Source organism: Seriola aureovittata, chromosome 13 (assembly GCF_021018895.1).
Source record: "Seriola aureovittata isolate HTS-2021-v1 ecotype China chromosome 13, ASM2101889v1, whole genome shotgun sequence".
Classification (NCBI taxonomy): Eukaryota; Metazoa; Chordata; class Actinopteri; order Carangiformes; family Carangidae; genus Seriola; species Seriola aureovittata.
Window position 1 is genome coordinate 22,924,568 of NC_079376.1, and position 25,433 is coordinate 22,950,000.

The following is a 25,433-nucleotide window of genomic DNA, read 5'->3' on the forward strand; positions in this document are numbered from 1 at the left end:
CAACAGGTCGGTGAGCCAATCAGAACACAGGAGGCTCAGAGCATTTCTTCTGATTCAATGTTTTCTGAGTGATTAAATAAAAATATACACATGGACATCTACCTTTAAACTATATGGGACCTTTAATGTTGGGAATATTCAAGCAACGTGGAGGGACTAACGAGTGTTGGTGTAATCCACCATTTCAGTCACACATGGTTGGAGTTCAGTTTGTATATTCAAAAGCAAGTAAAAACCTGTAGGTAATTTGGTTTAAAAAAAATCCTATTGTACCTCATGTTCCTATTTACTATTCTTTGCCTCTATGTGTGTATGACAGAAGTTGTTTCCATGTTTTGTAGTTTGCATCCATGAATTTTAATCCATGTAGCATATTATGCAGCATATATTGTGTAAGGATTTTATTCACTTTCACAATGCAGGAAAAGGCCTGAGATGAAATGGCTGCGTGAAGTGTGGGCTGCATCCCATTTCAAATGCACACACCATCTAAGCCTATAAACACAAGTGTTTAATTCAGCACAAAGCTAAAGTCTCCTCTCCTTTGAAAATATATGCGTATTGTGAATGGAATGTGAAATGCAGCTAACTACTTGGGGAAAAAAAGCAGCTGTCCAAATGCCAACTGTGTTTGTGTTGGTATCGATTGTGCGTCAATACAGAAATCATATGTAAATTCTCTTCTTTGGAAATTAAAGTGTCGGCGCCTGTTGTTATTAGTGTGTCTTCATCAGTATATAGGACACAGACACAGACAAATTGAAGAGGGTTGTTGCTGTTTGATATGGAAGAATCAGGATATTACTGAACGAAACATGCAGCGATTATTGTAATATGCATCGAGACATAAAACACGCATTTTGTGTGTGTGTTTATCATTTTGGTGGTGGTGAAGAGGGGGTGGGGTGGGGTGGGGGGGGGGTACTCAGACATCTGCCACAACAATTCACATCGTTATCAGTTTCCCTTTGTTTTCACCTTGAAGTTTTGGGAGAATGCGTTTCAGGCATATGGCGCCCAACCCCACCCTCCACCCTCCACCACACATACGCACACACATATAGACTCACACTCTCACATTGGTATTCTGCACAGTGAAGCAATAGGGAGCCAAAAAAAAAAAAAAAATGCACTGGCATTATCATATTTCACTGCAAATATGTATTTATGCCATGCATCATCTAGTGACAGTAAACATGTGTGCCAAAACGAAGCTAAGTGCATCTGAATTAGTGTGAAGGGCTGTAGAGATAGCATCTGAGTGGGCGCTGAGAGAGAGGGAGAGAGCGAGAGGGACACTCAGAGTGAGAAGGAGAGCGAGGGTGATGGGAGACTAAAATCTGGGGAGCGATTCCTAACTAGTGTGGCAAAAGCCTTTGGTGGGTGACGGAAGCTGTACAGGGCTCTAAAATGGTTAGAGCGAGAGAAGCTGTGATCTGAATACAATATGACAATTTATCAGCTGGTCCACAGCTGACACAGTGCTGTTACAGTATTTATACATTAAATGATACAGCCTGTGTGGGTCTGAGGTTGGATGCTTGTTTTAATTCTATTCGGTTTTATTGCCTTGTATTTAAAATATTTCATCTTTGAAAACTGCATTCATTATGTGGGGAGTAGAATAAATTCAGTTCATTTCTTCGTTTGTACTGGTTCATGTTGGAACATTTTAGAAGTGAAATCGTCTGTAAAAAGGCTCATAGAAAATTATGATTATATCTAAAGCATTAAAATATATAATTTTATCCAACATGCAGGAAACTTTTCATCTGGGTTTACACAAATAATTGATAACTAAATTTTCCCTTCTGACAAAAGTAGATCTGCTGTATGTTTGACATTTAACCAACAGAAGGGGTTAACCGTTGAGGATGTGAAGCTGGTTCTCTCCTGTCAATCAACTACACACTGTGAAGCGTAAGTGTAAAAGAGTACCATTGATAATCTATTCCTTGATGCCTCTGTTGATTGGTCTATTCATTGTTCCATTTCTCCAGGTCTATATAGTAAATCATTACCCTAAACTGTATATATAGATGGACGTAGCCTCCGTGACGTCACCCATAGGTGCGGTGTTGAAGCCCAGAGTGAACTGCTCCGCTGTCGCCATCTTGGCAGCAGGAACGCTAAACACATAGCTGCTGATACCGCACACCCACTACACTCAAGAGTTTGAAATGCTTATATTTGGCCATCGATTCAACATGTACATAACATACACAAGAAGTCTTTTATTCCCTATGCCATTCAGGCATTGAACACAAAGAAATCTTGTTATTTTATGAGCTTGCCTCTCTGGTATTTGTTTATTTAACCTGCAGCGACCTGTTCATTTGCACTATTGTATGTTGAACGTGTTATATGTTTTTAATGGCGTCTTTTGTTATGTGGATTGTATGTATTTTTTTTGTACATTCTTTGGGGGAGGCCGAGGACAAATTTCCACTGAGGTGGACAATAAAGTCAAACAATCAATAAAAATTCACCCCCCAACACAGTTGTCATTAAGGAGCAAATTAGCTATAGAGATCAAAACCGTTTTTGTACCAGACTGTAAACATGTTTATTTCTGCTGTAAAGTTGGACATTTTAACATGGGAGTCTATGGGGATTGACTCACTGTTGGAGTCAGACTCTAGTGGTCATTAGAGGAACTGTATCCTTTGGTTCTTCAGTGTTGGCTTTACGTTTCAGTTCTAGAGGTTGCCGCTTGATCATAACTGACTGCCGCTGTACTACTGTGGCACTGCTTTTTTTCTAATGCAGTGTATTTGGTTTTGAGTGCAGTATGATTCTGTTGTACTCTGTACCATGTTTCTGTTTATTAAACATTATGAAAAAAAGTGCCAATAGAAAATAGTACAATTCAGATTTATCACGCAATTCTGCATCAGAACCAGCAGCCATGATTAACCTGAGAATAAGTGGGTCAGGTGTGAGGACGGGATGTTCCAGACTCTACCTGAAATGGTTTGGGGTTGAGACAGCTCTTTGGTCCAGACCTCTGCTTCCACTGGGACCTAATGACGTTCAGCTGGAGAGGAACGGCTCACCACGTCTCCTCCAAACTCATTTTCTGCAAAGAGGGGAGAAGAAGACGGAGAGCACATATCATTAAAATCATTTCCAGAACAATCACATTCACACACAGCCATGACAGGATTTGAAATTTACTCCTCTCCTTTGACTCCCAGGCTCATGAATAATCATATAACATCAGCTATGCGGCACGCGCCACAGTGAACGTTGATTTCCGCCATAACAACGGCCGCTTGTTGTGTGTGATAGGCTTGGCAACATGGGGTAATTAGCTAGATCTATCATCTTCTGCAGGAAGTGGGGACAAATATAGCTAATGATCCGTGCCTGCCTTCATGATTTCTCTCCTCAGCTCTCCATCCTTCGCTGAGTTAGAGGAGGAGAGGAGAGGAGAGGAGAGGGGAGGCAAGACGGAGGAAGATGGGAGAAGAGTGAGTGAGGGGGTTGATGTCCCACTCTGTCAAAAAAAAAAAAGAGGTGAAATAACCTGAGACACAGAAAGAGTGTGAGTGAAAGCGTGCATCCAAACACTGCCTGCATACTCTCCCTGTCTTTGTTTCTCTCCATCCGCTGCTGCTAATTGAGAGAATGTATGGGAGAGAACAGATGAGGTGCTGATGGTGTATAGGGACCATCACAAAGAATGAAGGCCCCCATAGGGAGCCCACCAGATGGCCCATAACACACACACACACACACACACACACACACACACACACACACACACACACAATCTCAAAGCAGCTTAAATCAAAATAATAGCTGGTTCCTCAGGACAAACACAACCATAGGCATACAGCGAGTGTTCAGAGTGTGTGTTGTGTGTTATGTAAAAGGAGCGGTGGTGGTTATGTGCATAAGCGGACTTTACTTTGAACCAGCAGGGGGTCTTTTTTCTACCCTTCATCACACACATACCTCGGCTTTCCACTTTTTTTCTTTGGTCCACTTCCTTTGTAGTGCGAATAATAAGCGCGGGCAAGTTGGAAACAGTGTGAGTGAGTTGTAAGGGGATCGCACAAACAACTTTGAAAAGGGGCTATTAACGTGAAACCCTAATGTGAAACAATGGGCCACTCAAAATATATTTTCATTTTACAACCATGGTCCTGCCGTCTTTTGTGTTTTTTGAAAAGCAGCGTCAAAGGTTGGTTTGTATTTGATTACAGCCGCCGAAGCGTCCCGAAGGTGTTTTCATTCAGAAAAAAATGGCGGTGAAGTCAAAGTGAATTTGGGCGCAGGGAGCTGGGTTATTGTGTATATAAAAATGTATATCCCTTCAGTGTATTTGACAAAATCAAATGTAGATTTCCTGCGTTACCTCTGGCTAATTTGCTGTATAATTCCACCTGCTAAAACACGAGCAACCCCAAACACACACACACACACACACACAGTAATCCCTGCCCCCTTGGTCATTATAATCAGAGTGTAAGTGATGGGTCTGTCCTCTTATGAAGGTCTTCATGTGGAGGTTGATGACAAATCACAGCTCTCTGACTCTTCATCAGGACACAACCCACATTCCCCTGGTGAATGTGAATGTGTGTGTGTGTGTGTGTGTGTGTGTGTGTGTGTGTGTGTGTGTGTGTGTGTATCAAAAAAAGGGAGAGGGGAAAATGACAAATGGAAAGGGTCTAACTGGACAACACAAAGTAGCAGAAGAAGATACAATACAACAATAGTGCTGCAGGGCTAGTCTGTTTCAGCACCAAGGACAGTGACACACAGAGCAAGCACACACAATCTCAAGTCTCACACACACAGACATTTATGGACACATGTGCAAAAGCTCTTTCTCATTCTTCCCCTTCGTTATGAGGGAAGAATATATGACCAAGGACTGGTACACTCCTTCTCAACCCCCGAATTCTACAAGTGTGTGTGTGTGTATGTGTGTGCGTGTGTGTCTGTGGTTGTGAGATTTTCTCTATTCCTTGGAGAAAAATGAGGGATCCATGCCTGCCCTTTACTGGGCTCCTATATCTATCAAAGCCAGGGTGCATACTGCAAATAGCCCGGGAAGACTGACTGCTCTGGCACACCTCCCCCTACACAAACACACAGAGACACACACAAACACACACAAATGTAATGAAAACCCTATTGTATGGTTACACACATGGCAGTATGGAAAGGGGGGGCTGTGATGTCTGCTGTGACATTTTCTATGACACATACTGTACATGACAGGCATTTTAGACGCACCCACACACACACACACACACACACACACACACACACACACACACACACACACAAAATAATACCCATCATATACAGAAACACACATATGGCACATGAGGACAAGGGGGCACACACAAATAAATACATATCACAAGAGAGACACATGCTTTATTCATGTGATGTGTATGCGCGCACACACACATACACACACACACACACACACACACACACACAGCAATCTCCTTCTCCCAGGCTCTGCGAGTGACTGGGGCTGCCTGACCTACATTCGAGCAGATATGTATACAGGCAGAGAGGAGATGAAATCTCTCTCTATTGCTCTCCCTCTCTCTGTTCCATATCCTGTGTTCTTTTCAGTGCCTGTTCATTGCCTCCTTGGCGCGCACACACACACACACACACACACACACACACACACACACACACACCAACAACAGTGGAGGTGAAGAAGCAGCTATGATTTCTTGCCCTCATCCTGCAGATGAAACTGGCATGGTCAGAGAACAGCTACATGTGTTTGATGGATTTCGATGGTCAGCTGTGTGTTCTGTCTTTCCCGTGTTGCATACAGAAGATGCCTCAACCTGCCCCCCTTTCTCTTTATGTACGTAGATAAAATATTTAGAGCCCCCACAAGTCAAGAGCAGGTCCAAACGCCACCTTCTCGGGGAAACGAAGGGTGACGGGCGAAAGAGGAGTGACAGTGTGCGAGTTAACTTTCAGTGGAGATGGTCTGTAGCTGTGTCCCAATTCAGGGGCCGCACCCCTCAGAGGCTGAATTTGAAGACCAACTGCGTCACAGCAGCGTGACTAGACTGTCCCATTTCAAAGTTGCGGCTGAGAAATGTGTCCTTCTTTTCCCAACCTATCCCAAGATTCATTGCGCCGAAGGATTACACTTTTAAATGTAAGTATTGGGTTTCAGCTCAGTTCAAGAGCTAACGGCGCAACTGTTAAAACCACGGGCCTGTTTTTGTGAAAAAAAAGTTACAATGTGTCGAGGTTGCTAGGCGACAGGAGCCGGGCTTTCAGATGCATCGGTAAGAGGGGCACAGCTGCGGACGCGAAGCGAAAATCCTCCATAGACCAGACCGTCTCGTTTCGGTTCAGCCTTAGTGGTGTACGACGGCTACGAGGGGCCACACCTTCGTATCCCCGCGTCCCCTGAAGGAATGCGGCCCCTGAACTGGGACGCAGCTCATGTGTTAGCAGGTCTGATTAGCTGGAGAGCAGGAGATGGGACTGGGCTGGTAATAAAACCAGCTGGACCTTTACTCGTTTCTCCTCCCACTGCTCTGTGGAAATCAGTTCCACTGGACTGGACTGCAAACACAGACTAAAGCCAACAGGCAACAGCAAACATATCATTTCTAACTTAAAGGGACCAATCTGACCCAAAGCCTAATATAGTGGGGGTGCTCTTTGTTTGTCCGGCAGTGCAGAAAACAGATCAGTCGCCATGATCCATAGCTTCATGTTAGGCTGCAGTCTGCTCAAAGTGTCTATGAGGGAGTCGTCTCCGTGCCGACACAGCACATAGGTTAGTAATTCAAAAGGTTTTCAGTTTATAAAAAAGACCAGATCCACTATATCCCCAAACTAAACCACCGCAGCCCTTGAAATCCACTGAGGCGTTACACTGGCCACACTGTCAAAACAGTGATACCACAGAAACCAAGCAAGAAATCCCATGACCCTGCATCCTGACAATGTTTATATTGAAGGATTTTTCCCAGCAAATTCTCCGGCGTGCAGAGAGAACACAACCTAAAGTTTACATGCTTTATGTTGTGTTCTCTCAGGTTTAGGGATATTTTTCTTACAGAAAAAACTGTTTGAACTGTTGGGTGGTTTCATAATAAAATGATGTCAAAATATTTTTTTAGTCTGTCAGCTGACCCCTCACTTGTCAGCCAGTGACCCCGACCTCTTGTAGCAGGGCCCCGTGTATTGAAGTCATTTTTTTCAGTCACTTTCATTCATTTCTTTCTTTCATGCCTTTATTGTTTCGTCACATTCAGTTAAGAAGTTGTTGATCTGCTGATTCCAGGTCCGCTGGCTGGCGCTCATTTCTCCTGCCGCAGCCCCGCCCCCTCATGACTGTGTTTATAACTGGATAATGGCTTAAGCTACAGCAAGAGAATTAGATGAGACTCGTTATTGTTCTTTTTCCACTGTTGGGGTAGGGTATGGTTTTCCAGTAGCAGCTAATATTAACAGACCACAGCGCAGAGCGCAACAGGCGCTGCCTGTGAAGGCTGGTCTGAGGTCAGTACATCAGAGGAATGTGACGATACCGAGCTGACAGAAAGTATAACCGTTGTGTTAATGCTAATAAGTTTAATATCTTAAACACACAGCATTTCATGCCATTCCTGCTGTCTGTCATGATGTAAATATTCAAGCTCACGGTGTATTTCATATTATTCATGCAGCCTGATAAACAGACAGAAAAGAACAAATTATGCATGAAAAAAAAAAGACAAGACATGAACAAACCAATTCATGATGACGCCTCACATCATTATCTCCTGATTAGCCCAGATGAGCAATATTAGACTGATTTGACCACTTGTGTAATCTTATTGCCTTCATTTGATTGGAGATGTGGTGGTACCTGCTCTGTGGGTGGCTGTGATGGGAAATGGGACTGGGGACGTCTACACTGGAACGATCAGATTGTAAACGCTGTAACTCTAATTTATTTTTTGACATAACAGACATGGTCCATGCAGATCTGATTTATTTGCCAAATCATAACATGAAGCAGGAGACAACGAGCTACACAAATGTAATTCAAAAAATGTATTTGTGTATCTGTGTAGAAAATAAAGTGAATGTTTTATGTATTAATGGAATTTTGTGATGACACATGAAAGATGCAGACTGGGAATATTGTCCTGGTGTATATGTAGTAGATCAGGACTGACTGAATATACGGGTGTACGTTCACTTAGCTTTTCCCTTTGAAAGATCTGTGTTTTGTTTTTTTTGCAATTTTTTCATTTTACTTAGCTAGCTCGGTAGATACCATTGTCGCCTTCTTAAACTCATTAACAGCGGAGGTTAATTACTGTGTGTATTTGCAGGACCAGCTACTGGCCTGATTTGCTTTACTTTGGCGTTGGTGCAGCTCTGTCTAAAAGGAGCTACCAGACAAAATGTGGCGGCACTTGACTGACAATGACTCCATGAAAAATATATATTTCTTTATATTAGGACATGAAAGATGTCATTATGAAATCACAACAGGTTTTAAATGACATTCCAAAATAAATATTTCAATGATTAAAATAAAAAATTATGAAAATAAGAATGATGAAATTGCAAGTTTAATGTTAATAATTTATTAAATAATTTAAAAAAATTGATTGGTTAATTTATATATTTAATTATATATATTCAATTTGTCTAATTATTAATTTCGTTATACTTTGTTTATTTGTTTAATATCAGCAGTAAACAGCATCAGCCTATGACATAATCAGGGCAGTGAGCACATATGTTGCTTTGTTGATAAAACAAGTGATATTTGAAATTTATTTATTTATTTGAAACTGTATGCAACATATGTTAGACATATTAAATGATAAACTTTAGATAATAAAGTATTTCTCAACAAAATAAACATTAAATTATTTATTTTTGCAAATATCAAAGTCAAGAATCAGTTATACACGAAATTCAACCATTAAACTAGAGTATTGCTTCGGGAAGGAGAAAAAATAAAACCAGTCTGAAAATGCTGCCGGTGGTTTAGGCTTGTTGCACTGTCATCCATCCATCCTTCTATTTTCTATAGCTGCTAATCTTATTGATGTGCTGTGGGGCTGAAGCCAGCTTCACACTGGGTTACAGGTAGGTCCAGCTAGGACACAAAGCCGCCTGTATTAGATCAGCAGTACCATATTTTAACCAATAGGTGATCTCAGATAATAAAAAAAAAAAAAAAAAAAAAAATGAATGTGTCTGTTGGTCTGAATCTCTCCCATAAAGTATCTCTGGACACAGCGGTGTTGAGTGAGACGCTGAGGTTCAAGGGTGAAGGAAGCTGTCAGGTGGTGAAGTGGGCCGGCTCTTTAGGATTTTCCTGCTCCTATCAAAGAGGAAGAGTGAGCCAAGGTAAAAGCACTTTTCTGACCCGCTTCTCTCTTCAAGGACGTGAGAGATGGAACTGACCGTGTTCGTGACCTTCTGAGCTGCAGTGTGCTCGCAAACAAACACACACCCACGCACGCACACACACACACACACACACTGTCCACGCAAGCAGCCTGGATAAGATTTTATATATACTGTGTATATATATGAAATTTTTTTTTCTTTCTAAAATGCTCCCTGGAACACATGCAGCGCTCTCATTATTAGTTTGCATCTCCCAATAAGACACACACGCAGCTAAAAGTGCACCCCCTCCACCCCTCGTCTTCCTCCAGGGAGGTGCCTCCTCCTCTGTAAGGGCAGAGTGTGGGGGAAATAACATCGAGCGAACCGCCACCGCAATTACCCACAGTGGGGTAATCACCAGCACAATGCACTATGGGTTGGCTGCCTGGGAGAGAGAGTGAAATACTCAGGTGAGAAGAGAAGCCAGACAGCAATCAGCCCAGCAGGAAGTGGAAGAGAGAGAGAGAGAGAGAGAGAGAGAGACAGAGAGAGAGAGACAGAGAGACAGAGAGAGAGAGAGAGAGAGAGAGAGAGAGAGACAGAGAGAGAGGGATGGAGGGAAAGAGAGATAAGAGCAAAGGGCCATTCCTTTAATTTCCAAGGGAGAGCCAGGGCCTTAATTACTTGATGAGTCTCCTTCTCTCTCTTTCTCTCTCCCTCTCCCTCTCTCTCTCTCCGCTCTGTGGCTGTAAAAAGGTGTGTGTGTGTGTGTGTGTGTGTGTGTGTGTGTGTGTGTGTGTGTGTGAGAGAGTGAGTGTGTTTATGTGGCCCATTATCAGACTGGGAAGACTCCAATCACCTCTCAGCACAGATAGCGAGTGAAGAGAACAACATTGCAGTGAGGGGGAGAGAGAGAGAGAGAGAGAGAGAGAGAGAGAGAGGTGATTTACGCCTTTAGAAGTGTTAACACCATCTCTCATCCCCAGCAGCTATAGAACACCAAGGTCGAGGAGTGAGACAGCAAAGACTTGAAATAGCCACAGGAAAACAGAGCTGTACGCCACCTCTGCCTATAGAAAACCACACTATTCACGCTCGCTGCTGTACATGATGCCATGAGGGGAGCGTTCAAGATCCTCTCTATACTGATGAACGAGGGGATGTGCAGTGCATCCACGGCTCTGCACAGTATTTTTATTTTCTTTCTTTTTTTTTTTTTTGCATGTGTGAATTATAATTAGAGAATGGAGATGAAAAAACGGAGCCAGTGACTCTGAATGAGTTCTGTCAGTAAAGACTCATGAACCAGTGAAATCTACAACAGTTTACAGAGGTGACATTTCACACTAAGATAAGCTGCTTTTCATCCTGTCCCATTTAAGAGCAGAGAAACAAAACACGCAGGTGGGTGGGTGAGCTGCTCGTGTTCAGCCCGCACTGACTTCCTCGCTGGTTGAAGATTATATTAACTGTAGCTAATTCAGGTTTATTTGGTGATTGAGCCCAAATTGAAACTTGGCTGCAGCCTGCTCAGTATCCTTCCTGACTTTGTATTTCTCACATCCTATAGTTACATTTGAATCGAAACCCAAATACTAGAAAAAGGGATTTGAATGGGTTCTGATATGATAAGCACATTTGATACAGTTCACAATATAACCCAAGACTGACGCTTGATATTTGAGACTTTTTTTTTCACTGGTTCATTTACCTGAACACATAACATAAACATTTTAATTAGGGTCCACTATGGTAGTTTATCAAAGAAAAGTGAGTTTTACAGGTGCAAAATAATGGTGGAAAAATAATTTGATGGATAAATTATACAATTGCAACACTCAAACAAATGCTATGCTGTGCTATCAAACCCCAAACCCACTGACAGCGCTTCAAAAGAATTAGCGGGCTCTGCACTGTTTGCTGGCGGTAATCTGATGTGTTCATTCTTCACTAATCACTCTTCTTAAAGTAAGCAGTCCTCTGGTGAAGTCAGTTGGTCCCTGTGTTTTGTGGATACTTAATGTATCACGTTGAAAACGTGAAACATTCCTTCAGAAACATGTGTCCATAATTGTTTGTTCGTGGCCCCGAGGTGTTTTAACTCGAGGGTACAAGTGTCCATAAAAAATGCAAAGCCCTGATGTCTAACAGCTGACCATACAGAGCAGCAATAACATCCCCTCAGTTGTGACTCATTGCTCCACTTGTCCTCAGAAATTTGGATATAAGCAGATGTGAATGTTTTGCTGGTGACTGATATTAGACCCTGTGCTGTGGTGAGTGAACTGATACCCCCGCATGTGGCCGTTTGTCAATGGGGGCTGAATGCTTATTTACAGAGACGGCGTATCCGATCTTTCTTCAGTAGACAGACGGCGGGATCAAACAAAAGCAGCAGTGTGCAGCGTCTACCAAGTATGAAAAATTGCAGAGTCTTTGAAGGTTAGCCGTCTTTCATCACATCAGATGGGAGTTTAACCCTAAGCTACGCTAAGCTGGCGCCGTGTCGGACAGCGTCGCCCCGGCTAATGAAATAGCTCCTTTTGTGTTGCTGTTGATGACATTTTCCAACATTTGGTCCTCGTGGCGTTGTCCTCCTCGTTATTCATATCTGATCTCCCTTAAGAATTTGCAAGCACGTCCCTGTGTGTATGTGTGGTGTGGTGTGTGTGTGTGTGTGTGTGTGTGTGTGTGTACATCTGCATAATGTGCGTGCACACCTACAGTTATCAAGACTGATCAATGACTGAATGGAAGTTTGTGTGTATGTGCAGGCATGCAGTTAAGTGTACAGGTTTGTATACAATGTACAAATATATGTGCTCATTTGTGTGTGTGTGTGTGTGTGTGTGTGTGTGTGTGTGTGTCTGATTGCACCCTGGTCTCAAAGCACTGATGAGCTCTATTGTTCTCTTCTCTATTTTTTCTCTCTCACAAAATCCCTGTCTTTTTTCTCATTCTCTCCATCGAACACTCTCGCTCTCTCTCTCTCTTTCTCTCTCTCTCTCACTCTCTCTCACTCACTCACTATCTCTCTCTCTCCTGCCCCCTTCACCCCCCTGCTTGGCTGCCCACGTCTACCCAGAATACCAATGATGCAGTCTGCAGATAGATAGATATGGCTGTCTGTCACATGACCCTATGTGTCCTGAGGCTTTACCCCGGGATGACAGCAGGCGTGCACACACACACACACAAACACACACACACACACACACACACACACACACACACACACACACACACACACACACACACACACACACACACACATACCTCCAGCTTAGCATGCTCTAACTCAGCCTAGGCACCGAAGCAGGCAGGCAAACGCAGACACACACACACACACACACACAACATTGCAGGCATTCACATTCAGAGGTATACACACGCTCGGGCAAGCTAATGGGCATACACACATTGAATCACCGCAGGGGAGCAAGCCGGGAAGAGAGAGCAGGAGAAAGAGAGAGAACATCCCATCACTGTACACACATGCTATCTCTCTCCCTCTCTCTCTCTCTTTCTGTCACACACAGTCCTGCAGGCAAGAAAGAAAAACAGTGAATATCCCCCCAATTCCCTCCATCTCAAACACACACACACACACACACACACACATATTTTCCTGTGGGAAGGCACCCCACCCCTGTTTCTCACACAAACACATTCGTCACTGACAAGGCTCTACACAGTCACTGGGTATCCTGTGGCACCAAAAATAGCAGCCTAATAGAATGGAATATAAAATGTCCCCTCTCTCTGCTCAGATAGAACCTATACTTCCAGTGTGGGACTCAAAGCCACTGGACAACATGAGACAGAATTTGTTTGGATTTGAATGAATCACACGGTAATTCAAAAATAGCCTCCCGATACCCCCGAGAGCACTCTCGGTGGTATACACACACACACACACACACACACACACACACACACACACACACACAGGCAGATTGTGCCCTCTTTACAATCTAAAGCCCTGTCTGCAAGGTTCAAGCTGCCAGTTCAGAAGTCACTCCACATATCTGACTACAGATGGAGGAACCTCTGTTTGTCTGTACTTCGATTTTCTCGACAACCACTCATCCGATCAATTTCAAACTTGGCGGGTGTGTTGCTGAGAACCCATGGAAGTGCAGTGTTGACTGTGGAGTTTTTTTGGATGAGTGAGATTCAAACATCGTAGAACTATGGTGGCAGGGCAGCACCCGGACTATTTACAGCGTGCACACACCAGGGTTTCAAGAAAGTTGGGACTCAACTGCGGCGGTAATTTCTAAACCATGACCCCAACACTATCCAACCGGTGACGTACGAGCCTGAAAAATTAATCCAACGAGTATCAAAAACTGCACTTCCTCTAATGACCACTAGAGTCTGGCTCCATCAGTGAGTCAGTCAGTCCCCATAGACTCCCATGTTAAAATATCCAACTTTACAGCAGAAATACACATTTACAGTCTGGTACAGAAAAGTTTTTTGGTCTCTAGAGCTAATTTCCTCCTTCTGTTTACATAACTCACCTGTTTACATTTTATCAAGGATTAAAGTTATGTAGAATTGAGGGCGTGTTCTCTTTGAGTGACAGGTGGGTGAGCGTACACTTGCCACAAAGCCAGCATGCACCGAAGTCTGGGCTCCATGTTTGGATTAGCTGGGAGTTAGGGGCAGAGTCAGACACTGCCAAGATGGCGACCGTGGAGCAGCTCACTCTGAGCTTCAAAACCGCTCTTCGGAAACCAGTGGGTGAGGTCACGGAGGCTACGTCCATCTTTATTTACAGTCTACGACACTGTCACAACAGAACAGCCAACTCCAGCAGTAACAAACAAGACTGACTGACCACACACACACACTGCAGCACAGGAGGGATTCAGGCCAAACAACTGATCCTGACCGACAGATGTACTAGTTTTAACAAAAACAGAGCGGCTGTCCATGAAATTAGATTCACTTTCACCACTGTAGTCATTATTTTAATTATTCAACATCAACATCAAGGTCACTTCTTCTTATGGCATGAGTTTTTATTTAATTGACTGTACATTATCAGCAGTGTTACCTTGATGGCAAGGGTTGCATAATGAGGTATATTGCCAGACTTTTCCTCCAGGAACACATTCATATTGTTGCGCTTGGTTGTTCACATTAAAAGGCGCCACAACAAATGTGTAACAAATCGAAAAAGGGGAACTTGAGAGAGAGGCACAATGCCTGGCTCCTCTCTCACCTCCGCACAGCTGGTCAATCACAGCGTGAGGTGGGTGTGAATGTTGGATCGTCGGATTCGGAAAGAAATGATTGGACATAGTAGAAATAAGTAGAAATCCCATTCAAGGCTCTGTTGTTAAGATGTGAAGCTTGCCCATAGATGTCACTGATTAATATATTTCAGATTCTTTTGGAAAACCCCATAAAAACAAGAGCCTCTGCTGCGGTCTGATCTGCAGACCACATACACAACGTGTCCTGTGTGGTCCAGCCCGGGGTGCTTTGTTGTTTGCCACTCTCTTATTATTACTCCATGGTACACACTTTTTTGTTAAATAGTGCTTTTGTTAATACTTTGCTTTGAGAAACATAAACATGCTTTTCTGCAAAATCTTTTTTTTTGTTGTTGAAATTTTCAAATTCAACAAAGTTGCCATTACAATAACATAGCTTCATTAAAATTCAAATTTGCAAAGCTATGATTCAAAAAGTGAAAAAATCTCTGAAAACAATGATTAATGGATATTCAATGCCAACTTTTAATACTTTTAATACTTTTCAATACTCTGGGCTATGGACACATTTTGTGGATACTACAAAGTTAACTTAAAAGATTTACTAAACTTAAGGTCCTGTGTTTTATTTGAAGTGTTGATCCATATGAAGAGGAGAAGAGGAGGCTCTGAGCGTCTCTTCTGATTGGGTGACTGGCTTCTGAGTGATCCAATAAAATATAGCAGATTCCAGGTAAACACTCAGAGTAGGGCGATATGGCCAAAACTGATATGACATAAAAATGTCCATATCAGGTGATATCGATATTTATCACGATTCCACATCGTTATTTCTTTCAGGTTTAAAGGCTGATTTTTGCGCCTGAGTGAAAGTTGAAGAAACCAGACGATCAATTGTGGTTTTAAACTTTTCTATTTAGTCAGAACATGAGAAAAACACTTGCCAAACAACAGAACATTTAAAACCCTGACCCTACAAACGATCAAAATATGATAAAATATGCATGAATAAAATCAAAATCCTTTTTACTCAACAAAGTAAATAGAAAATGAAGTTCTGCAGTATGATACAGCGCACATGTAACATGATCAGACTGCAAAATAAATTCAAAAAATAAATAGACAGAGAAGATCTGCACTGGGTACTGGCCTGGCGCTCGTCGAGGGTCCACTAATACTCGTTTGGCCCTGTAATTTCTTACTTTCTGTGTTCTAACGGGTGATATTGTTTCAGATGATGAAACAGGTTTTTGGTGTTGCCTGTCTTTGATGGACTGTGTCTCCGGCACAGTGTGCAGTGCACATTGCTGGTTTTTGTCGGACTGTAAATAGTCAAAATATGTAATTTTGCGATAATTAATCATTTTATCGCCCAGCCGTAACTCAGAGAAACCAAATCCTGCTAGGTTGGATGGTGGGTCTGGGTGGTAGGTTGCAGAAGTCCTGACGGCTGGTTTTAAGGCTCAGTTTCTGAATACAGGCTGTGAGCATTTCTCTGTGGACTGAGGCTTTGATACTTTCACAGTATTAATATAAAACCTAGACCTGCTGTGTAATCAAAAAAGACATTTATACAATATGGGACCTTTAATACAAACTACTAGTAACTATGACATCACATCTGTTATGTATTGTTTGCTTACATTCATTTCAGTTTGTAAAAAGGCAGCAGTATAAAAGTAACTAAATCTATAGCTGTTTATTGTGTTTCTATAACAGTGTAAAAGATATTCCCATAATGTCCATGGTGGATCTCTCTCTTGAAATACATTATGACATGTCACTTTGAAAATAATGGAAATAATGTAAAGTGAAAATAATTCAATACCAAACTGTCATGGCCGACTGTACTCCAATACTAGAACAGAGCCATCATTAATGTTATTAGTAACATCTGAGCACTGGTCTGTGGTCTGTGGAGCAATGGAGAGATTAAAATGTTCTTTTGTCACTCTGTGGTGCCCTGTTAATGGCTACCATCAGGAAAATGAATACAATATAATATATATACAATTTAATGACTAATCAAACTGTCCCACAATAATGAACAAAGAATCAAATCACTGCCTCCAATGGAAAAATCTTAAAATCCAAGCGGAATAAAGGCTCTAAAATCTCTGCACATTTTCAGAGACCTGTGAAATGTCAGCAGCGTGGCACCTGTTTGGCCACAGCAGAGCTGCTGCTGGCCGGCTCAGCTGATGAATAAGTCAGCATCCATAGAGGCAGCATTTATTTCCAACATTACATCTCACACACTCTTTATCTTTAAGGAAATATAGTGACTGAGCCCGGTGTCACAGAGGAACGCAGACCGAACCTTAGAGAAGAAACAGGTGCTTTATGTGGCACTTGTAAATGAATTCGGTTCAGAGCTCTTGCCAGAGCGGTAGCGACACTGAGTCACAAGCTCGTTTCAATAATTATCAGCTTTGCACTTGGAGTGCCAAGCACACATGCCCACACTGAAATACAAGCTGAAAAAACAATCATCTCCAAACAGGAGCTGTGTGTGTGTATGTACACGTACATGCAGACATACAGTACATGGTATGACTGGCAGCACGTATACGGGTATTCGCTCGTGCCTTGTTTTGTCTGCGTCTTTGTGTGTGTGTGTGTGTGTGTGTGTGTGTGTTTCGGCTGCATTCTTTCCTTTACCCCATACTTCTCTTAACACCTGTTGTGAAATATGTATATGTGCTTTTCTGGATTTTTGTCAGAAAACTTGTTATGTTGATATCACACTGCGTAGTGAAGTTACATCAAGGTGACAGCTCGAGAAAAGGTGGGATGCTTTTATGCAAATGACTGTGAGAATGAAGATAGGTCTGAACAGAAGTGGAACAAGGAAAACACTCATCGTGGCCGTACAGGTACGTACTGAATAATTGAGGCTCGGAGCTATGTCACTGTGTGAATGTGTGTGTGAGCACATGTGTGCAATTGCATGTGTTAATGTTGTTGGCGGTGGGGAGGGCGGAGGGGGGGGGCAGGGGGGGGGGGGGAGGGCGCACATGTGCATCATGTGTGAGTGGGCTCAGGTGGATTGTGAACTCGGCAGATGGACATTTGGAGCAGCTTTGCACCCTGCAGCAAAAACACACACGTATATACACACACACAAACACACATTCACACTCCCACACACGGCTGTAACATTAACCTTGTGTAACTCTAGCCGAGAGAAAGCCATAAAAAAAAAAAAAAACCCTCCTCAGCACCTCAAATCACATATCGACATACTGATTCAATATCTCAACTGTCCAAACATGGGGTAAGTCAAAACGACCATAATATTCTACCATTTCGTCTGTGCCCTGAAAAATACCTCCACAGGCTTTTTTAGCAGAGCCACAGACGTTCCCTTCAGCGTTCAAGCATTTTCAACAATGAGCAATACATTTTTATCTCAGCTGCTCTGGAAATATGATCAGGAAATACTATCCGACACATACCAGTAACAGCCATGCTCAGTTCTGATATGAAAAATGAATGAAACCTTTTCCACCTTGTCATTTTAGCTTATTATTGCTTCCTCTGAGTATGATAAAAATGAATACTGTATAGTGGCTAAGTTTAGAAATGGACTTTTTCTGAACTGGTGATGCAGAAATGTGTAAATACTCGGGGTTTAAGAGTAAAATATTTACTGAAGGAACTATGTTGCGATGTAGAGTTTGTGTTTCCGTTTTGTCATCAGACAAGAGGCACAATGAATGTCCCGCTTTCTAAAAGCCTGGGGTGCATGTAGGGCCCCATGTGGGAGATAGTCCTTTCACTGTGTCCTTCAAGAGAGGAGAGGAGAGGAGAGGAGAGGAGAGGAGAGGAGAGGAGAGGAGAGGAGAGGAGTAGAGAAGAGATTATATCCCTCCACCTGATTCAGAGCTTTCACTCCTGTTTCATTTCTGGATGCCATTTGTCCCCCTGACTCCTAATTTTGTGCACGTTTCCCTTCTTTCACCTCTCCGTTCCACTGTTTGCTAAAAGTCTCTCCCTTCACAGGCTTGTCTTTCCATCCCAGCTGGGGGGGTGGGGGGGTGGGGGGGGGGGTGGAAGGATGAAGGGATGGCTGGATGGCTGGGGGGATGTAGACGCAGGCTGTGTGGAGCAGCTCTCTCCCTGAGGAGCCTCTTCTGCCAGCCCAGTGCCACAGATCAACAGTCAGCCAGCCAGCCGTGCACTGACCTCATCCCTCTCTCTTTCTCTCTCTCTTGCTCCCTCTCTTCCTCTATTTCTGTCTCCCTCCATCTCGCTCTCCCTCTCTGCCAGAGGCACTTGCTGTCCCCATGTCTCCTATCTACGCCAACTGCCTGTCCTGCTACCAACAGTGCATGTCTGTCTGGCAACCTCTCTCTGCCTGCCTCTCTGTCTGCTGCTCTGCATGCATGTCTCTCTTCCAGCCAGTCTCTCTCCGTCCCCCGGTCCTCCTGTCTGTCTGCTTTTGTGTCTGTGTCTCTGTCTGTGTGCATGGGTGCCTGCCTGTCCATCTGCCTGTCTGCCTGCCAGCCACTCTTTCTAGCCAATACCTCTCCGCCGGAAAGCGGCCAGGCTGTCAGCCGCTCTGCCAATCTGCCTGACTATCTGCCTGTCTATTTGTCATCTGTTTGTGTCTCTATTTGTTTGCCTGCTCGTCTATCGGCCTGTTTACCTGTCTGCCCGTCCATCTGTCTGTCATCTGTTTATTTGCTCGTCTCACTGTATGTCCGTCTGTGTCAAGGTGATTTGTAAAATGACAAACATGAACCCCTAACCCCCGTCCTATAGTAGCTGGTGCTCACTTCAGCTCCACAACAGGAATTTTACTGACGTGACGGGTGTTACGAAAGAAGCCTTAATCTCGTCTCTTCTGATTGGCCACTACATGACCGCTGACCGCGCGGTCACTAGAAGCTTCTGCAGTATTCCCTCAGTCTTTGTCTGTAGGAATCCTTCTTTTACGTTTGGTATCATGAACGCCACCTTGCCACTCCACAATGAGCAGGAGCAGGCTTTTCCAGGACCGAGATGCTCCACAGCACATCTCAGGGAATGATGCACCACAATTTATGAGGGTTCCTTTCTTGGCAGACAATGTCTATCCATTCACTGTCTCTCCAAACAAGATGCCCGGAGCGCTACGCTGTCTTCAGACGCTTAGTCATCAGGCCAACATCCTGCTAATACTCGTCCTATCTCATTCAAAGCTCTTTGTGGCTTTAGGAATATGTTTGCTGAATTGAAAAAAAAAGGCTCTCTCTCCTCTCTTTATGCTTTCTCACTCCCTTTCTCGACCTCCCCTCCCCACCCCACCCCCCATGTCCTCTCTTATTCTCGTCTCAACAGGAGAGCGAGAGAGCGTTTGACTTGCTCCTCTCAACCAAAGGCTGCATTGCGCGCTCACTCGGCAGTCAAGGACAACTGTAATAGAGGTAGAACAAAAGAGAAGGGAAGAGGAAGAGAGAGGGGGGGTTAAGAGAGAGAGAGAGATGGATGGAGAGACACAAGCACGCCATAGTGCAAGGGTCTTTGAAATCATACATATTGTAAAATAATAAAGTGTAATTCCCTTTTTGGCAGTGCTGACCTTTGCCCTGTGCCACTGTCCACAGGTGGAGAGAGAGAGAGAGAGAAAGGAAATTTAAATCTACCTCTATTTCACATTTCACACAGCCTAATAACCAGATTTCAAAGAGCGACCTCAGCACTGAGCATGTTCAGAGACTTATACAGTACATTCACTCAACTGACTGCATGTACAACATCCTCACCAACATATCTGCGCAGCTTTCTGTCTTTCTAACGTGTTCTGTGTTGCATTCACTTTCTGGTGTTTTCATATTTTTTCACTCATGTTTTTAACATCTTTTGTCATTTTTGGCACATTCTCCTTTTCTTTCTTTCTTTCTTTCTTTCCCTGTGTTAAATGTTAAAAAATAGACATTTTAATGTAATGCTACAACGTACTCTCACTGTGACATGTCTCCTCCATAGTGTTAAAAACAATAGAGGAAAACCGCATAATTTTTTTCCGTCTTTCGTTCTTCCTCACACCTCGGTATGTGTTTGTGTTTACAGTCACTCCCACGTAAAGCACAGCGCTCGCTATGAGCATATTTAAATGCCTCTGCAGCTCGATAGCTAATCCCTGTTGTGGATTGGCCCAGTTAGTGGTTCCCAGCTTTTGGAAGGGAATGCTAAACTGGGGATGAGGTGGGAGGGGGATGTGGGTATCTCTCTATTTATAATGGTAAACCCGGCCCATGTTTCTGCTGCGCTGATAGATGTTATCTGTGTCAGCCTTTGTTTCTTCCTCTCTCTCCTTCTTCATCCTTTGTGTTCCCCCTGTTTCGCCTTTCACAGTCTGTTTCCTGCTCTCTCCTTCTCTCTCTCTTTCCCTGTCTTTTTTCTTCTTCTTTTTTTACTTCTCTCTCTCCTCCTCCTCTTTTCTATCCGGTGCCCAGATGCAGAGAAGGCAGCTGTGTTGTGTTTTAAAGTGTGCCCGGTTGAAACCACTGTGCCTGGCATCTGCTGCTGGCAAAAAAAATAATAACCAACCCCCACTAAAGGCATCCATCTCTGTCTCTCTCCTACTCTCTGTTGCTGTCTCTCAGCCTTTTAATCCTCTGAAATGAGATGAAAGACAACTGCGGTCCTTTCAGGGAGTAAAGGGTTAACCAGCTACCCAGCTCCTCTTCCAGCAAGCTCACTAATAACCACCAATTATTGAACTATACATCAGTGTACAAGAAAAGAATGGAAGGAAAAAAGGCCCTCTCTATGTTAGTCAGGGCTTGTTAGCACAAAGGTCCATAGCTAGCTAGCTGGCTAACTAGTTTCTACAACTACAGTAGCCGCAATGAGGTCCCCGTAGATCTGTAATGCCAATGTTTGTTAGACATGATATAGAAATCTCCTGATCAAGCTAACGAGTTAAACATACCGGATGGCTGTCTGGCAGCCCATCTCATAACTGTCAACAAAGAGAATGACAATATAGCCAGTTAGCTGGGGATCTCATTTAAGCCGTCTAATCAGACACAGCCGCGCTTTGTGCTAAGGTGGAGCCCTCCTGAGACCAAAGCTTCGGAGACAAGGGGAGCGTATCAACTGACTCTGCCAGGGAAGATGCACCCAAACATGGGGGCTGAGGGACATGCAGGCAGGCTGTGGGAGCCAGGGTTGTAATTAGGTGCCCTGAGCTTGACGCCCACACGCCTCGACTGAGACGCCATCCATCCCTCCCTCCCCTCAGCAAATAGGCTCCCGGGCGGCCGGGCTCTGGAACACACGCACAAACACACATACATCTATCTATAAATATATATATAGATGGATAGATGTATGTGTACTTATGTATATGTATATGTACATGTATATATATATATGAGAATTTAAGCTGTACACCCAAGCATTTACTGGATGGAACTGTTACATGTTTAAAAAAAAAAAAAAAAACAGAAGAATTTTTAATCAGCTAAAAACACAAAAATATAAAAATGCATGCCAATATAATTTCCACTGTGTACCAGTATAGAAAAAAAAAAGGTAGCTATCTTAACTGCAGAGCCTGTCTCCCCATCTCCCCTGGTCCGTGAGAGCCGAACACACTGGTGTGCTGGCTTTTGACCACGGCAATTTTAATCAGTCTTTTTCACACTTCATTGGGAATTCATCGCCGCCTTCCCCCTTCAAACATTGTTTGGGAGAGTTATCAGCGGCAGGCAGCATATCCGGTAATTATACATGCAAGGTAACGCTGGGAGCCGGGGCTGAATATTTCAGCCAAATGCATGTGCTGCTGAGAGGCACTGGAGGGTACAGCTGCTTCATAATGCTGGGTCTTGTGGTGGCTATGATTGAAGGATGGTGTCTGAGAGTCGTATCCAGAAAGTAGTGGATTTTGCTACATGCGATGTGAAGTGGGCTCAAACATTAAGTTTAAAGCAACGTGATTTGCATTACAATGAGCCAATATGGCAAAGGCGTTGTTTCTTCAATGTAAATCCTTCCCATGAATTAAAGCAGATTGCTGTGTTACAGATATGAGCACACAGCAGATGAAGAGTGTGAGTGTTTCAGCACACTGCATATTTGAATGTGTTGCAGAGGCACGGCGCAAACACTACTAGAGACTAGATCGCTAAAAATTTTGATGGTTCAACGTGTTTGTTTACTGTGTGAGTAAGAGGCCAGCTGTTAATAGGGTCTGAACACACAGCCAGACAAAAAAAAGACAAACCACACACACACACACACACACACACACACACACACTGAAAACACCAGTCAGACACTAGAGGGTCCTCTGGGGAACATAGCAGCGGAGGCATAACAGTGACTCATCCAAACGGTCACGGAACACACACACACACACACAGACACACACAGACACACACACACACACACACACACAGACACACACACACATCCTGCCATGGCAGCCAGGCTGTCAGATAGCATCACCACCCAGCCTATGGAGTACTGTTGACAGGTGTGGCCCGCCAGTCACGCACACACACACCAGCCAGCCACGTCCTCCAACCCCTTGCCTGACAAGGAACCACATGTGATAATGTACCCCATTCGGCGGTGACATTGTGTGTGTGTGTGTGTGTGTGTGTGTGTGTGTGTGTGTGTGTGTGTGTGTGTGTGTGTGTGTGTAGTGTGTGTAGTGTGTGCTGGACAAAGATAGAGGAGGACTAAAGTGAGAGACTGTATGTTTTGTCAGAGTGCATGCATGTGTCCCTGGACTATCTATCTGTGTGTGTGTGTGTGTGTGTGTGTGTGTAGTTGGATTTATCTGCATGCATACAGTAGTTTTATGTACGTGTGTATGCACTTCTGTCACATCAAGGCCAATCTACACGGGGTTAGGTATAGGGGCTTGCTGCTGCAGCTGTGAGCACTGTGCAGAGAGGCATGGTAACAGCTCCAGCATTGCAGCAAGATCAATAGAATAACACCGAGCCTGACTAATTCTCTCTCTCTATTGTGAGTGGGTTTGTACAGTATGGAGCCACATGCCCCTGTATGTTTGATGTGTGTTTATCACTTATTACTTTTCACAGTGGGAATGGTCTTTTGTGAGCGTGTGTGCGTGCGCATGTGTGACACCTGGTACAGTAGAGGCACCAGCACTGATGTCTATACATGCACAGATACACATCTACAGGATGTATACAGCGTGTGTGTAGGAGGGAAGCAGGGAAGATGAGACCGGTGCTCTGAGTGCATTTCTGCAAATGTGGATCTGTGAATGAAGATTTCAGAATGAAGCGCCCTTCACGCATCAAAATCAATCTTGCTGCTGCCCACAGGTACAGAAATTAACAGGAAGCATGGCAAGGAAGCATGTAGCAACACAGCACACAAACAGCCTTCAGCACAATCCATATACCTGCGTATAGAGTATACACTGCATGAGCCTTCTACCTGTATCGTTGCTCATTGCTCAATCCTAATTATACGGCCATATGTTTGGCATGTGAGACAAATAATCTTATTGTTATTAGGGGAGTATGCAAACACACACACACACACACACACACACACACACACACACACACACACAGGCACGTGTGATGCATTCAAAACATGGGAACAGATGGACAAACACACCCGCACATGCATGCCGGCATCCACACACAAACAATAGCGCATCCACACCCAGGCACATTAATGCACTTCCCTCAGAACACACACACAACACACACACACACACACACACACACACACACACACACACACACACGAACACACACACACCCACAGACATATACAACCCACTCTCTTGCCTCTAAGCAGTCTAGTCCAGTTACTACAAAGCCCACCAAGAGCTCTTTGCAGATCAAATAATCATGCCTTCCATCTGTTTCCATTTCTCTACATTAGCTTTGTGAAGGCGCCCTACAGACCCCGTTAAGAAGCACTGCAGCCATGGGTAAAATAATGATTCCTCTCTCAACCCCCTTCTCCTCATTATCTCCATCCAAAGCCAATTCAATGACAGGGAGTAGATATGGGGCCAAATGCATGTACGGTCCTTATACTGCTCTGTAATGCCATCTCACTGTGATATTATACACGCTGTGCAAAGTGATGGGCTTCTTGTAGCATATGAATTGTTATTCTGATGCTGTTATGCTCCAAAACATTATTGTATAGATCATAGTATAGTATATGTTGAAATATGTTGCCCTGAATCCTTTTGGATCGACCTTTACTCTTTTTCGCTTGTACTGTATATTCTATTTATTCCAGGCTCAAACTCAGAAACGACATGTTCAATAAATGAGAGAGACTGAGGAGAAATAATACACAAACTGTGGGATGAAAGTGAATTAGTGAAATTCATATCACACTCAATGAGAGGGGGGGGGGGGTCTGATATTCAGCCCGTGAGAGTATTTGCCATCTTGCCATTGAGCTTAGGAAGGGGTGGGGGGTGGAGTAGGGGGGTGGGGGTGGGGGGTGGGGTGTTTGGTCCCTGTTATGCAAGATGGAAATGAGTTTGCCACGCTTTGCTGTAGCCAAGCTATTTTGGAACGGCTCACATCAGAAAACGCTGGGCCGAGCAGGAAAATTAGGTCACTTACATGAGCAGGGCAGTGCCTTCTTTTCGGGAAGCGAGCAGCGCCAGCGGTGGCTGCGAGGGGTTCAGACTAAAGAACTAAAACGTGTAGCGCTATTTATTCAGGACAGGGAGGGGGGGGGGGGGGTTTACACAGATTTGAGTCAAATGAACAAGATGGGGGGGGGGGGGGGGGGGGGTTTACCACCGGCGAAGCAGAGAAGCGTTTTAACAAACCTGGCAATGACCTGAATACATTGCAGCGATGGAGGGGAGGAAGCGAGAATCCTGCTTCAAAT

At 43.9% G+C, this 25,433-nt stretch overlaps 1 protein-coding gene across 11 annotated transcripts in view; it reads right to left on the bottom strand.

Moving 5' to 3' along the window:
- myt1lb (myelin transcription factor 1-like, b) overlaps positions 1-25,433 on the bottom strand; it is a 106,898-nt gene that overhangs the window by 65,273 nt on the left and 16,192 nt on the right. For all 11 annotated transcript variants that reach the window (XM_056393540.1, XM_056393539.1, XM_056393538.1 and 8 more), the window contains one exon: positions 2,966-3,079. The gene's annotated coding sequence lies outside the window, so the exon portion shown is untranslated. The remainder of the gene's footprint in view (positions 1-2,965; positions 3,080-25,433) is intronic.